General features: G+C 39.9%; 1 protein-coding gene across 2 annotated transcripts in view; it reads right to left on the minus strand.

The window, feature by feature from the left end:
* The window catches only part of COMMD10 (COMM domain containing 10), a 98,129-nt gene that overhangs the window by 61,543 nt on the left and 21,791 nt on the right, over window positions 1-14,795 (minus strand). The window lies entirely within an intron of this gene.

Here is a 14,795-nt window from a genome sequence, read left to right on the forward strand (position 1 = left end):
TCTGCTGAGAAGAGCCAGAATTAAGAACTGCTGCAGCCCGGTAGACAGTGCTTGGACTGTGTTCCTGAATTCACCATCAAACTGCTGCAGAACCTTAGGCTAATGTTCTACCTCCACACACACGAGTCTGTTTCAGGTTAAAGAATTCAAATATTTCTCTTTGGTTGTAAAGCAATTTAGTAATAGAAATTTCATGCTAAAAACAGAACATGAGAATTCCACGCTTCATTCAAAAAAGCATTCTATTAAAAACATAATTCTACCACTAACTCACAGTTGCCTGCTACTGAATAGGTTAGACCTAGAAAACCTGTCCTGCCTTTGAGAGCACTGTTACAGATAAAAAGGATGTCCAGATCCCTGCTTCATTGCAAAGACTGCATTACAACAAACAAAGGGTTAATTGTGTATTTCCAATACCTTTCAGAAGTCTAATTTAAGAAGTGGATCAATAAAATAGACAGGATCTCAGAGGGTCAGGGGCACATATTAGAAGCAACTGGTAAGATGTTCCAGAGCATGATATTTTCTTTTAAATAAATCATAATTCTCATATGAAATTAGGGAAATCAACTGTGCTATTATTCCTGCTATGTTCTACAATAACCACAACATATTTTACCAGGAGTGCACACTGCAAGCTTGGACACAGTTTTATGTGAAACCAAGCAGCAACTTGCACTGGGAGAGCACCACTAGTAAAATAAGAAAAAGCATCCCAGCAAAACCCTGTTTCCAGACTTAGCCTAAAAATAATTAATACCAAAGCTGTATTTTAAAAAAAGCTTTTTACAAGCCTTTTAAACTTAATACATTTATCAGCACGACATTTTATAATCTTTTTGTTCCTACCACCTTATGAAATCTAGATGTGAATTCTGTCTAACACTTGGCTTGTGCAGTCTGGTTTTACAAATCTTCATACTGCTGCCGGTACCAAAAACAACCAAGTTACCTATCATGGTAATATATTTTCTGAATGCAGAGCAACGCAGATTTTAGAAACAAGTTTGCAGGAAGTTGAAGACAACATGTAAAATGTTACTCTTAATCATTTTTGCACTGCTAATTGATTTTAAGATATAATCTCCATGTCTGACTGATGACATATTACATTGTAGAACGTGAAGACAGATTACAGATTCAAAGAAAAAAAGATTTGCTTTGAAATAGTGCTCTGCTTACAAAAGAAAATGAATCACAGAATCGCAGAACGGCCCGAGTCAGAAGGGACCTCAAGGATCACGAAGCTCCAGCCCCCTGCCACATACAGGGCCACCAACCTCCACATTTCATAGCAGCCCAGGCTGCCCAGGGCCCCATCCAACCTGGCCTTGAACACCTCCAGGGATGCACGGGGCATCACAGCCTCTCTGGGCAGCTGTTCCAACACCTCACCTCATCGCTCTCACTGTAAAGAACGCCCTGACATCCAACCTCAATCTTCCCTCCCTTAACTTCAAACCATTTCCCCTTTCCCTGCAGTTATCAACCCTTTCAAAGAGTCAATTCCCCTTTTGTTTGTAGGCTCCCTTTAGGCTGCAATGAGGTCACCCCGCAGCCTTCTTTTCCTCAGGCTGAACAAGCCCAGCTCCTCAGCCTGTCTTCATAGGGGAAGTAGTGCTCCAGTCCCCTCCTCATCTTACTGGCTCTCCTCTGAACCTCTCCGGGCTCCAGACCTGGACACAGTACTCCAGATGGGGCCTCACAAGAGCAAAGTAGGGGACAATCACCTCCCTGTCCCTGCTGGCCACCCCTGTTTTGATGGACCCCAGGATACCACTTGCTTTCTGAGCTGCAAGAGCATGCTGCTGGCTCATATTAAGCTTTTCATCCATCAGGACCCCCAGGTCCTTCTCTGCAGGGCTGCTCTCAAGCACCACTCCTTCCAGTCTGTACGGATGCCTGGGATTCCTCCGGCCCAAGTGCAAAACTCTGCACTGTGCTGTGTTGAATCTCATCAGGTTCTCCCAGGCCCACCTTTCCAGCCTGTCGCGGTCCCTCTGAATGGCATCCCTTCTTTCCACCGTGTCAACCGCACCGCTCAGCTTGGTGTCATCAGCAAATTGCTGAGGGTGCATTCGACTGATGTCATCGATATTAAGGAGCACCGGTTCCAAGACAGACCCCCGTTACTGGACACAGAGCCATTGATGACCACCCTCTGTCTGCAGCCTTTCAATCAATTCCTTATCCATCAAGTGGCCCCCCCATCAAATCCACATCCCTACAATTTGGAGATAAGGATCACACACGCATTCCTCGCGTGATCAAGCATGATCTGTTCCATGATCTTCCCAGGCACAGAAGTCACACTCACCAGCCTGCAGTTCCCAGGGTCCTCCTTGCTCCCTTTCTTGTAAATGGGAGTAAGAAATGTATTATTGCTCTTAAAATAAACCAAGACAATAATCATAAAAATGACAAGAGGTGTGAATCCAAGACCAAAAATATTTTCTGCCCTAGAAGTTCTATGCAGAGCAACTGCAATCACAAATATTTGCACATGTGCCATTTTCATGTAGTATTAAAGAAGGAACACCACAAAACTTGGACTCCAGACACAGTGCTACTTTTCATTCTTTATTTCACTCACTGGTTTTATTCTATTTTATTACTTTCAATCTCATCAAATAGCTCCTCATTGTTCATGTTTCACGTAATTAAGATTATGCCAGGTTACACTAACTACAGCAGTACTAATTAATGCCAGACACAGGGCCCAAGTCTGTCAGCCTATGAACAACTCATTATTTTTTCCACTTCCCAGTAGGGACTGAATAATTTTAATGGAAATCAATTTCACTCAAAGTCTGATCTGCAATCCTACAGCACTTCTGTACAACTCCAGGTAAGTAGCATTCCTAATGAAAGCTCAGTCGAACAATTTAACACATTAACCAAAATGGAAAATTTAACAAACCGCCTCAGAATTCTGTTCTTCAGAAAGGGCTAAAATGGGACCCAGGTCATCTGGCCCAACCATCTCCAACCCTTGTCCAAGCCCTAACAGCTTCCCAGAACGCATCTGCTTCTAATATCTTATTTAACAGCAGCTCCCTGTGAAAACTCGCATCTTTTTTTTAAACATTCCAACCACAGAACCACAAAAGCTGTTCCTTCCAAATTTAACTTAACCATTTTCAGTGATGTTTTTGGTTTTCTTCCCTGCAACCTGAAAACCTAATTTAAAATGTTAGTTGCATGTGCCGAAGTCCTTCTGATAACAGTAAGTCCCATCTCCCACCAGAATCTCTGTGTTTCAGCTGTGGTTGTATTTCTTTTTATCTTTTTGCAACTTTCTCGTATCCTCTTCCTATACATCATAGGCAACATCTTTTATTGCTATCATTTCCTTAGCTTGATTCCCATAAATTATTAGTTGAGAAAACAAAGTGGTAAGCTAATTCCTGCAGCTCAAGTCAGGTTATGCTCCTCAGCCTTTCATTTCCTGTCTCAGCCAATTCCATGCATTCCCTGTCACTCTTGATCCTTTAATCAAAACTATTTTGACAATTTTATCTTATTCGTTACTAATATGTATAATATCTACTCTAAATTTGTTCCATATTGATATTTCTGCAGTGTTTACAATTTCTCCTCCCTATCCTATTTTTCCCCCTCTCAATTTTTTACCCTTTTGTTATACCTGGCAAATTTTAGTTTTATACACATCACTTACAAATCAAACTCTTTGTACTGTATTCTTCACCTCATGACCAGACAACAACTAAAAAGATTTTAAAAACAGCTACAGAACCAAGAGATAAGCTCACCAGCTTTAAAAGCATACTTTATACAAAAAATCCTCCTGACTCTGAACTGCTTGGGGTAGAGATTATATTATTTAAAGACTGAGTATATGAGCGACACAACTAATAACACAAGAAGAATCTAATCAAATTCACTTCAGACAAACATGTACAAACAAGACTGATTAAAAAAAAAGTTCAGCAATTTCCTGGTTTTTAAATTACAAATTCTTGAAATACATAATTCCCCTCATCTCACTGGTTTAATAACAAGAAAAGCAAATTTATCAACCTAAATAAACTCCACATTAATCGTTCCTTCCAACAAACAGTGCATGTTTTAGACCTCACCAACAATCTTCCTGGTCTTTGCATGACAACCACAAGCCCTTCTTAAATGAGGGAGTGCATTCATGTACAGCTGTGAACCAAGATGCTAGCCTTAAATTGACTGCAAGATCTGGGACAGGACATTCCTTTTGGAAAGCACGAGTCCGGTGATTATGAAAGGGAAGTCAAGAAGTTAACAACAGCTAAGAAAAGGACAGAGTTTAAAGCTGCACTTTCTTTAGTGCATCACAGCATTCCAATTTGCAAGTACCTGCATACCACAGTGCACTTCTTTCTGTAAGTGCATTTTTTATTGGGCTCCCTCCACTCGAAACTGAAGCAATCACAATTTCTAGTAAATCTTCATGTACAATGGTTTCACTTCATTTTCTTATTCTGGTTTGCTCTGTCACTTCATGAACATTATACTGGCAGAATCGAAGGAGCAGTGAATTCTGTTCTGCAGTCTTTCTGCCACCTACTGCAGAATGACAAAATGGTTAGGGTTAGAAGGGACCCCTAAAGGCCACCTCCTAAAGGTCCATCCTCCTTGCTCAAGAGACCTAAATCAGATGAAAATTAAATGTTTGGGGTTTCTATGGATCTAAATGAAGAATAAATACATTTCTTAACAGCTAGAAGAAAAAAGGATTTGAGAGTGATTTTATTTTTTTGGGGGGTGGTTGGAGGTGTTTTGTTTTCTTTTTAATGTTTTTATCGTATCTGCTTATCTCTACAATCAGTTTAATGCTTTTGTGCTGGCTTCAAAGGACACCCGACAAGTGACATAAATGTTCTGGACTTTTTTCATCTAAATATATCAGTTACGCAGTATTAAGGTATAGAGCCTGTATCAGTAACTTCAGGATAAAGTAATCTCAAACATTCTGATCAGAATTATAAAAAGAAAAGCCAAAGAAATTCAACCCCATGCTGTGCTGTGCTCTGTATCAGCGGAGCCTGTTCCAAATGCCAGTTTTCACCCTTCTCATGCTCACTTTTCTGGTTAAGTTTTTCCTGCTCCTTTCCAAACTGATTCCTATGGTCCACACAGACAGCAGCCAGAGTAACAAAACAAAACAAAACAAAACAAACAAAAAGCAAAACATTTTATTATTGCTCACACATCACACAACTTGTAAGTTAAATGAATAGACAGGGATTTTGTTACAATCAGGGAAAAAAAATCCTTTTGGCCATCTCACCTTTCTGCTAGAATGTTACTGTATTCTAGCTTATACGCTCTGCTAATGGTTTTCTGTACACAATACCTCTTCCTGGGTGGAGTGGGAGGGGTGAAGACAGATGGGATGAGAATCAGCCACCACTCTCTCCATTATTGGATATCCCACCTTCAGAACACTACACAGCTGGCTCCTCATACCAGACTCAGGGGTACACAGAAACCCAACAGCTTTCCACCTCTCAGATGCATCATTTCAGCAGTTGGATCAGCTCCCCACAGCTCCCATTTCCTCCTTGCTTCATTGTTTAATGACAGCAAGGCCTGACCTTAAATAATAATGTTCATAAGCAATGTTTGTGCAAAAATGCACCACTTCTGTTAGTAACAATCGGCAAAAATCAATCAGTAATTTCTAAAATAGTTTAAGTCAATTAAACATGAAAGCAATTTTGTGGAACAAAGTGCATCACGTTTCTCTAGGCAACGACTTTCCCCTTGACAAATTCCAAAACCAGTACTTGACACTCAGTAAAGATGTCAGAAATATTTTAAGAAAACTTACAAAGAGTATTTTAATGCAAGAATAAGAATTAGATGCCTATCACAGAGAAAGAGGGAGACCATACAATTACAAACCTTTTATAAACTTTTATTTCCAGAAAGCCAAAAGATAACTTAATTTTCTCAGGCAGTGAGGAAATACAAATGTATTAAAATTGTTTGTACACATACAAAGGCAAAAGATTATTCCTGCACCTGCATTAGACCTGTTGGTAGATCAGCACAGTACTGTGTATTGCTTCCATTAGCAATACCAGCCTGCAGATTCCATAGCATTCAAACTCTCCTTTCCCCTCCCTTTTGGGACAGAATTCATATACTCAACTCTTTACACAGGCAGGACAAGGGGAAACGGTTTCAAGTTGAAGGAGGGAAGATTTAGGTTGGATGTCAGGAGCAAGTTCTTTACTATGAGAGTGGTGAAACAGCTGCCCAGAGAGCTGTGGATGCCCCATCCATCCCTGGAGGTGTTCAAGGCCAGGTTGGATGGGGCCGTGGGCAGCCTGGGCTGGTATTAAATGTGGAGGTTGGTGGCCCTGCCTGTGGCGGGGGGTTGGAGATTTGTGATCCTTGAGGTCCCTTACAACCCTGGCCATTCTATGGTTCTATAAATTTGATGCATTTCCTTCCCACATAAATGTGAAATGCTTATTTTTTTATTTAAAGGCATATACTACAGTAACAGTATTTTGTTTCCGTGCTGCAAAGTTTTGCAGTTTTTGTGTGTTTTTGTATTTTCGCAGACTAACTTTTGTCTAGCCTACAATTTTTATTTTTTACGTCAGTTAAAAAAGCTATTTGCTGAAAGCATATTATCAAATTGCTTCAGAACTGCAGGAAAAACTGAACATTGATTTTTTTTTTTTTTCAATTATCTGAAAATACGATGGCATAGAGAGCCAGCAGCCTCTGTAGCCTGCAAGAATTGTAAAGATAGTCACATTAACAAAAACACTCAAGTTTGTTTATTTGCTTGTTTTTTTTTTTTAAGGGAGGGAAACAAGGGTTTAGGCTTAGAATGAGTGAGGATGCACCTTCATTTACAACCCAATGCCTTATTACAGCACAGATATGCTAAATGGCATTCCCTCAGTTAAATGTGTCTGGGTTTTCTCTCCAAGAAGCAGTAAAAATAAGAGTACTGTGTTCTAGATTAACATGACACACCTCAGTCTTAAAGTCAAGGATGGCTCCAAGATCATCCTGATTCGCTCCAGGCCATAGGAGAGCATAACTGCAGTTGAAACAGTAACATGAATTTTAAAATTAAAAAAAATCAAATCAAATTACACTATATGGGAATTTAAGAGCTCTTCAAAATGACTTCTGTGATACTAGGTTGAGAAGAAAACACTTTGTCATGTATCGTAATATTTCTCGTAGAGCACTGCTGCCTGCATGCTAACCATTCTCAGCTGCACCAGACAGACTACTGGCTTAACTTCAGTTCATAACAGTTTACTGCTCCCCTCTTGGTGTTAATTTCCCTTGCTGCTTCAGCCACCCCATATTTGTTGCACGCACTTTGGTTCTTTGTTACACCACTCTCCATCAGACATATCTGTACCAGACTAAATCAGTTTGCCTGGCTACAGGACTTTTACAAAGTCAGTGCATATTAGCAGGAAATCTCCCCTGGCCACAGCCATGGCAGCAAAGCAGTTCTGAAAATGTTTAGCATTAAATGTTTCTGTCTGTACAGTGTCTGAAACACAAGTGTATTTGGAAATAAATAGTACCAATTTCATTACCAAGAACTGGCTATTCCTGCAAGGCCGCAGAGGTGCTCACAGGGCTGGAATACTTCTATGAAAAAACAGTGAGGGACTTGGGATTGCTTACCTTGGAGAAAAGAAGTTTTCATTCAGGGTGACCTCACAGCAGCTCTCCCATACTTAAAGAAAGTTTACAACCATGAGAGTGACAGTCTAATAGTGATAGCACAGGGGAAATGAACTTATAGAGGAGAGATCTGGGTTAAATGTTAGGGGAAAACTGTATTCTGAGGGTGGTGAGGTGCTGGAACAGGCTGCTTAAAGACATTCCAGATGCCCCATTCCTGGAGGCGTTCAAGGCCAGGTTGGGCAGAGCCCTGTGCAGCTTGATCTGGTGGGTGGCCACGCTGCCCATGGCAGCAGGCTGGAAGTAGGGGATCCCATCATGATGGGATCTGAACCACTCTATGATTCCAAGATTTATCACATTATCTGCAAGCCAGCTTAGTTTTCATCCAACAGGCTTTTTTTCTGAACCTGAAACGTGTTTAGAAACAGTAAGCTAAAAGGCTCAGTAAGGAACACGCTGGATGTTAGCCTCCAAAGGTACAACTGATAGGAATATACTGCCATCCAGGAGCTATGAAGCTGTCTAAATATCTGCCTTGCAGTAATACCATACCACACTATTTTTACCTTTAGCAGAAGATAAGCTATAGTACAAGAAGGTCTGAAAAACAAAGGAAAATAAATAATTGTAACAATATATTATTCAATCATGATTCAAAAAATAAGAGACAATGAAAAAGTGATACTAGTTATATGAAAAGTGTATTTGAAAATGTATTAGAGCCTCTGGAATCTATAAGAAGTCTTTGACAGGAACATTAAGTGTTTGTTTCTGTGAAGATGGTACAATAGAAAAGAGGAAGGGAAAAGGAAAAGTAAAGAGGCAGGATGATCTAGAAATAAGGGAAAACAGCTCAGGATTTTTTTGGCCTGCTGTAATAGGCATTTCTCTTGGTCTCCAGATGCATTTCTTTCAGCCTTAAAATGTAAACTTCAAATCAGCTTTCTCTTAAGTGCTCTAAATCTTCCAGTGAACTTCTTTCTTCCCAGCAGTCATTTCAGATGTCTGCATTAAATATTTTAAGGTTTATGCCCTTGTTTGTGGACAAAGATAGGTATTTATTTTGAAGGGCATGCAGTCAGATTTTGAAACTCCTTTATTTAAGACTCATTGGGAAGAGGAAGACAACATGCAGCTGAACTCCTCTGTGCAGCTAATGCGTTCTGTACTCAGTGCCACACGGAAAAGCTGTAAGACTGCTAGGTATGAGGGCATACCTCACTCACCAGCAGGTAGACCCCTATCATGTGCATCAGTGCTCCTCCAGAAAGCCTGAGCTTGGGATTTTCTTATGCCAACACAGAGAGCAATATCTTTCTGCATCTCATGAAGGAAGCAAGTGCACCCATAAGTGCTGAATCATGCATCGCAGAATTACCAAGGTCAGAAAAGACCTCTAAGATCATCCACCTACCACCAATATTCTCCCACTAAACCATGTCCCTTAGCAAAGTACCTGCCTAATAAAAAACAGATTCACAGACCAGAGCTGCCTACAGATCCGGTCCCTGCAAACTTGCTTTGCTGCCAGACTCTGAATCTCATGACTTACCCTCAAGTACAAGCATTTCCCAACTCTCTCTCTGTTGATGCTGGGAAAGAGGACACAAAAATAATTCACCTTCTTCAACCTTCTTTAAAACTCTTCTCCCTGTATTTATGCACAAGTAGTTATCCAAAAAGCCTTCAATCAGCTGTTACTGAAAAACTCAGTGACTAATCCTGATACTCTTAAGGAAAGAAAGCATTTAGAAACACGTCTATGAAGCAATTCTCAAAAAATGCTCATTACGTAGAGAGCTGAAAGATTCATGCCCTTATACTGAGAACTCTGTAACTTAGAAAGCATCAGAATACAATTTACTTTCCCATTTGACCAACCACTATGGTTCTGTTTCATGAGGTGACTGAACAGCTTAGTTACTCTGACTACATATTTACTAGTCCAGAAACGTAGCTTTTAGTGGTTTAGGAAAAAACAGCAGTTTCATCTCATGCATAAATTTCAAGTTAGACAAGCATGGGGGTTTTTTGGGGTTTTTTTTTTTGGTATATTTTTGTATTGTAATTACATTACTACAAGGCTTCAAAATGTATTCTTAGTATATCTGTCTCCTTATGGAAAAAAATTATTTCCCTTTTCCCCTTGAAATCTCTTTCTATTACTGCTTTGCTAGCAAGTGTGCATTCCTAGAAATATGTTATTTCATTAGTAGTGATTTCATAAAAATCACAGTGAACAAGATTTTCTCAGGAGCTGTAGGCCACACTGTGGGCTGTGGTTTTCCTGTAAAAGCGGTCATATTTCATGTATATTATCTAGAGAAAAAGGTCACTTGTCATAGCAGCTTTTGAAATTAGCTAAACGCTCGCATAAAGCCAAAAGACACAAGTTTAGATGCCACATCATTCCAGATACCAGACTCTGCTCATTTACAAACAACAGGAACAAAAAAAGGAGAGTGAAAATTGCTGCCCTTGTGTATGATAGAGGTGATGACCTGCCCTCTTCCACCCAAAGCACGACTGGAAAGGGAGTCACAGCCTTGTTACAGACACCTGTGCAATGTCAAATTCACAGCGTTGATCCTGTTTGACAGCATATACTGTGTGTTTATTCCCTTAAGCAGGACAGATGTTAGCAACACAGGAGATGCTCATTCTGTAATCTTTCAAGAATATGCACATTACTTCTCTAGGAAACCCAATCTGGCAATTTGAGAAGTTTGCACACTGACAAAAAACTAGCTAAAATAATGGGAAAGCAACTGAGCCAAGAAAAGAAACGATGTGGATTTGCCTGGTAGCTACCCGTGCCATGCTTTCACTCCCAAAAGCCCTTTCAAATCCTGATGTTAATACAGTTAAGAAGAAAATACATGCATGTGTGTTATCCAAGAACACGAGAGGGACAGCAAAGATAAAGGAAAAGCAACCAGATGCAGGATCTGCACAGCTCTGCAGTGTGCAGAAGTGTATGTGCGAACCTGGCAAAATGTTCTGGCACGAATCTGCTATCTTCTTGGAGCTGCATCGTAAAAATACTTGAATGCAATTCATAATTTCCCAACCTGAATTGAAGTTTCATGCACAATGTCCTCACTTCATCATAATGTACAGACACTTTGTTGAAATGCTTCAAACAGCAGACTTTTGGTTTCTGTAGCTAGCACTGTGATTGGAAAGGATGGAAGAAAAATTCCAAAAAGGAAAATATGGCCAAGTACTCATATTTTGAAGCAGAATCTCAATTATTTAGTTTCATACTGACAAAAGCACTCAAGGCTCTGCACAATTAAAGTCCAAGCCTGTTAATTCAGCAACACCAATTCTGCACTTGAAGTGCAGAAGCTGCTCCCAGTTGAAGTCACTGGTCCCCAGACAAGGAATTCCCCACTGTCCCTACCACAGGTCACACAAGTTCCAGGTGCAGCACACAGCTCACCTGATAGTCCACACTCCAGCAACACACTGCAGACCCTCAAGCTGATAGTGGTTTTTCTGCATGCAAAATTGTTAATTAAAATGAAGCTCTGTTCCAGTGCTCGTTCTCTGACTGGGAGTTAAGAGTTTGCTGGAGAAGACAGAAAGCAAATTGGAAACAAATACCAAAACCTCCTACATTTAACATGTAAGAAAGTTGAGGAGCAAGTGAAATCAACTTTGCTAAGCATTCTCAGATTTCACAACTTACTTAAAACTGAATTATTCACCAAGTTTTAATCCTTTCAGCCCAACTTTACTTTTCTGCTTTTGAAACTGTAAAAGTAAGATGTGTAACATCATTTATTTCATAACTTCACTTATTTATGACTTCTGTCAGTTACAACAGACATCCTACAGCAGCTAAGAACAGTCAGAAAGATTTCAAAGGCACATCATTAGTCAGTCCTACAGAGGACTGCCAGCAAATACACAATGGAGATCTATAATTTCAAATGTCAACTCTGGCCTGTACAAAGCTGACATCACACATAACGTCAGCGCGAGGACTTCCTTAACTGCACTTGATGTTGAAACTGGTTATTTTGTCAGGACACACAGTCAAGCGCTTTCTAGGAAAATCAATTAATATTCAGACAACAGGCAAAAAAAAAAAAGCTTTACAAAATGAAAGAAACAGAATCACAGAATCACAGAATCACAAGGTTGGAAACGACCTGCAAGATCATCCAGTCCAACCACCCTCCCATTCCTATCAGTGCCACAAGCTACTGAACCATCTCTCGTAGCTCCTCATCCAGCTGCCTCTTGAACACTGCCAGGAACAGCGACTCCACCACCTCCCTGGGCAGCCATTCCAGTGCCTGACCACCCTCTGAGAGAAAAAGTTTCTCCTAATATCCAACGTAAGCCTCCTCTGGTACAACTTCTGGCCATTTCCTCGGGTCCTACTATTTGCCTGGGAGAAGAGACCAGACCCTTTTGCACCACAACCTCCAAACAGAGCAACTAGGACAACTACTACAGAAGATCAAGGAAGTTATCTGATATTGTCAGGAGGAATTAAAAGAAAACAACTGGTGACTGATTAAAATGACCCATTTGATGTGAATTAGGGTTGCTGGCTTTTTTTTATTTTTTTTTCAAAGCAAAAGTTAATCCCTAGTTGGCATGACACTCAGCAAGAAAACAAGTGCCCGAAGTACTAAGGAACTTAAATAAATGTTTATTTGTTTAAGATATTAGTTAAAACGTCTGACTCCAGCTAGGCTTTTCAGAAGCTGCACAAACAACATCAGATAGACACTCACAGGCTGAGTGACTGCTTCATGCCTGTTGTGCCTTCCTGTACATAATCACCCTTCACTGCTTGATAGGCTGAAAAAATATATCATATAAAAACAAAATTATCACAATTTCAAATCTAATCCACGTGTTTAATGCTCAGGAGTGGAAAAAAATATATACAACTCAGGACACAACTGTGAAGTATAACAAAAAAGATCTCACAAAAGTCAAGACGTTACACATGGGATGCTGTAAGACAACAAAGAAGCTCATGCAGGTATGCTTTTGTGGTGCGCTAATCAAAGAGGCAGATGAAATACTCCAGAAAACAAGACAATAAAACTCTTTGTCAGCTTTCTTTAGCAGTTCATGTCTAATTTACTAAAGTCACTAACTTACATTTTGTTGGAGCATTCCCCCAGAAACGCACTTCTGTGTCACAGCTACAGAAGTTGGAGGCGTAGTCAAGTTACAGTACACAACTCCAAATAAAACAATCTGCATAAACACAGAAATTACTTTCAACACCTTCATTTTATGTGTTGCTCTTCTTTAAGTGAAGGCCTTCTAATTCCTGAGGATACTGCAAACACGGCAAACCTACCAGAAGAGGAGTCTATATGAGAGTGCCTCCTCTGTTTCCATCTGGGAAGGACTACTTCCAAACTACCACCACATTAACACCAAGCAAAGAAACTGGTTGTACACTGAGTATCTGTGCAGCAAAAAAAAAAAACCCACCACAAAAAACCCCAACAAAAACAAGAGATAATGGCAATTGCAGAAAACAATACTTCCAACAAGCTCTGAAGGCATCCATCTCACAGGGGAGCCAGATACAAGGAAATAAAACACTGCTGGCTCTGGATGATTTGAAGTATTTTGAAGCATAAGTGCGCTGAGAAAACACGCATGACAATCCTTTTTTTCCTCTTTTTTTTTTTTTATTAAATAAAAATACTCCCATGTCTCTCACGAATTATCTTCTTTAGAACCCCTCAAAGGAAAAATAAAGGATTAACAAACAGTAATACTTTATACAAGTCTGTCCAAGTCGCGACTGCTGAACAGTAAAAAGTTCATCATTTTAAATATGGAAGAACTGAGAAACTGAATACAGAGAACTGCATTTTCAGTCTCACCCAGAAAAGACACCATCACATTTAGAGGTCTGCAGAGCTTCCCAACTCTGCATTATACTTTAAAAACAAGCAAACAAAACAAAACACAAAAAACTCCAGCTTTTATAAAGAACCTATTCCACTTCTCCTCAGCTTGACTAATTGCTAAGTAGTATAAAAGACAACTACTATCCAATTTTAATGGCACAAAATTTTGCTCATTTGATTTACTAAGATTTAAATGCTTTATGACCCCTGAAATTACTGTGTTTTAAAACTTCAGCAAAACATTGATTCTTCTACATCTGAAAACAGATGAATTCTCTGTAAATATCTGCATTAGAAAGCTGGTGACATGGAGATTACATGTTTTCTTCCCCTGCCTCACCTCCATTTGAAGTAGGCAACAGTAAACACCGCTGTCACAGAGGACATAAGCAGAACAGCTATTTTCATAAAAGAGAGCCGTGCTGTTAGAGAAAGGTCAGCTTTTACATTACCTTATCTTCCTACCTTATTGTCAGAAGAACCAGGCAAGGGCAGGTGCCACATTTTAGCAGATTTGAGAAAGTGAAGACACAGCCTATGGGCATTCTGAGGGAGCGAGGGATCAGTACTGAAGGTACTGCAAAAGCACTGCAGAACTACGGGCAAAATATGGTTATTTTCCACCTTAAATTTAAACTCTGTCTGACAATGCAGTGGGTCGATATTTATGCTACTTCTCAGCTCCCCAATTGGACTGGCAAGGGTAAAGCTACCCATTTATACATAATTGAGTATACTCCTGTACAAAAGAATTAGAGTACCACTATTAACTATGAACTGACGTTGTTTCATGACACTGTCAACAGTGACCAAGTTTTTCTTCAACCCCGTGACAAAAACATGTATGGACAGAGTTGTAAGAGTATTTTAGTGGAAACGGAGCATTTGCGAAGGCTGTTATCAACTACAGGGTTTGCAAATTCACGTGTTATGGATTTTATTCGTAAATTTTGTCTATGGCCAGGCAACACATAAGGACACTGCAGAAATGCCTGTGAAAGAATCTTCACTATAAGCTGCATAATTCAATCATTTAAGATTGAAAATGGAGCTCAGTAATTAACTACATGCTGCACTACAATTGCCAGAGGTGAGCACGTATTCCAGGAGTCACACCACCTCATAGATGGCTTCTAGGTAAAATGCCATACTACCCACAGCTTACAGGATACAGGTTATTCAGCCTTCCATTTTGTGCTGGTAAGAAAACAAAAGCTCTTT

This window comes from Lagopus muta, chromosome Z (assembly GCF_023343835.1).
Source record: "Lagopus muta isolate bLagMut1 chromosome Z, bLagMut1 primary, whole genome shotgun sequence".
In the NCBI taxonomy this organism is placed as follows: Eukaryota; Metazoa; Chordata; class Aves; order Galliformes; family Phasianidae; genus Lagopus; species Lagopus muta.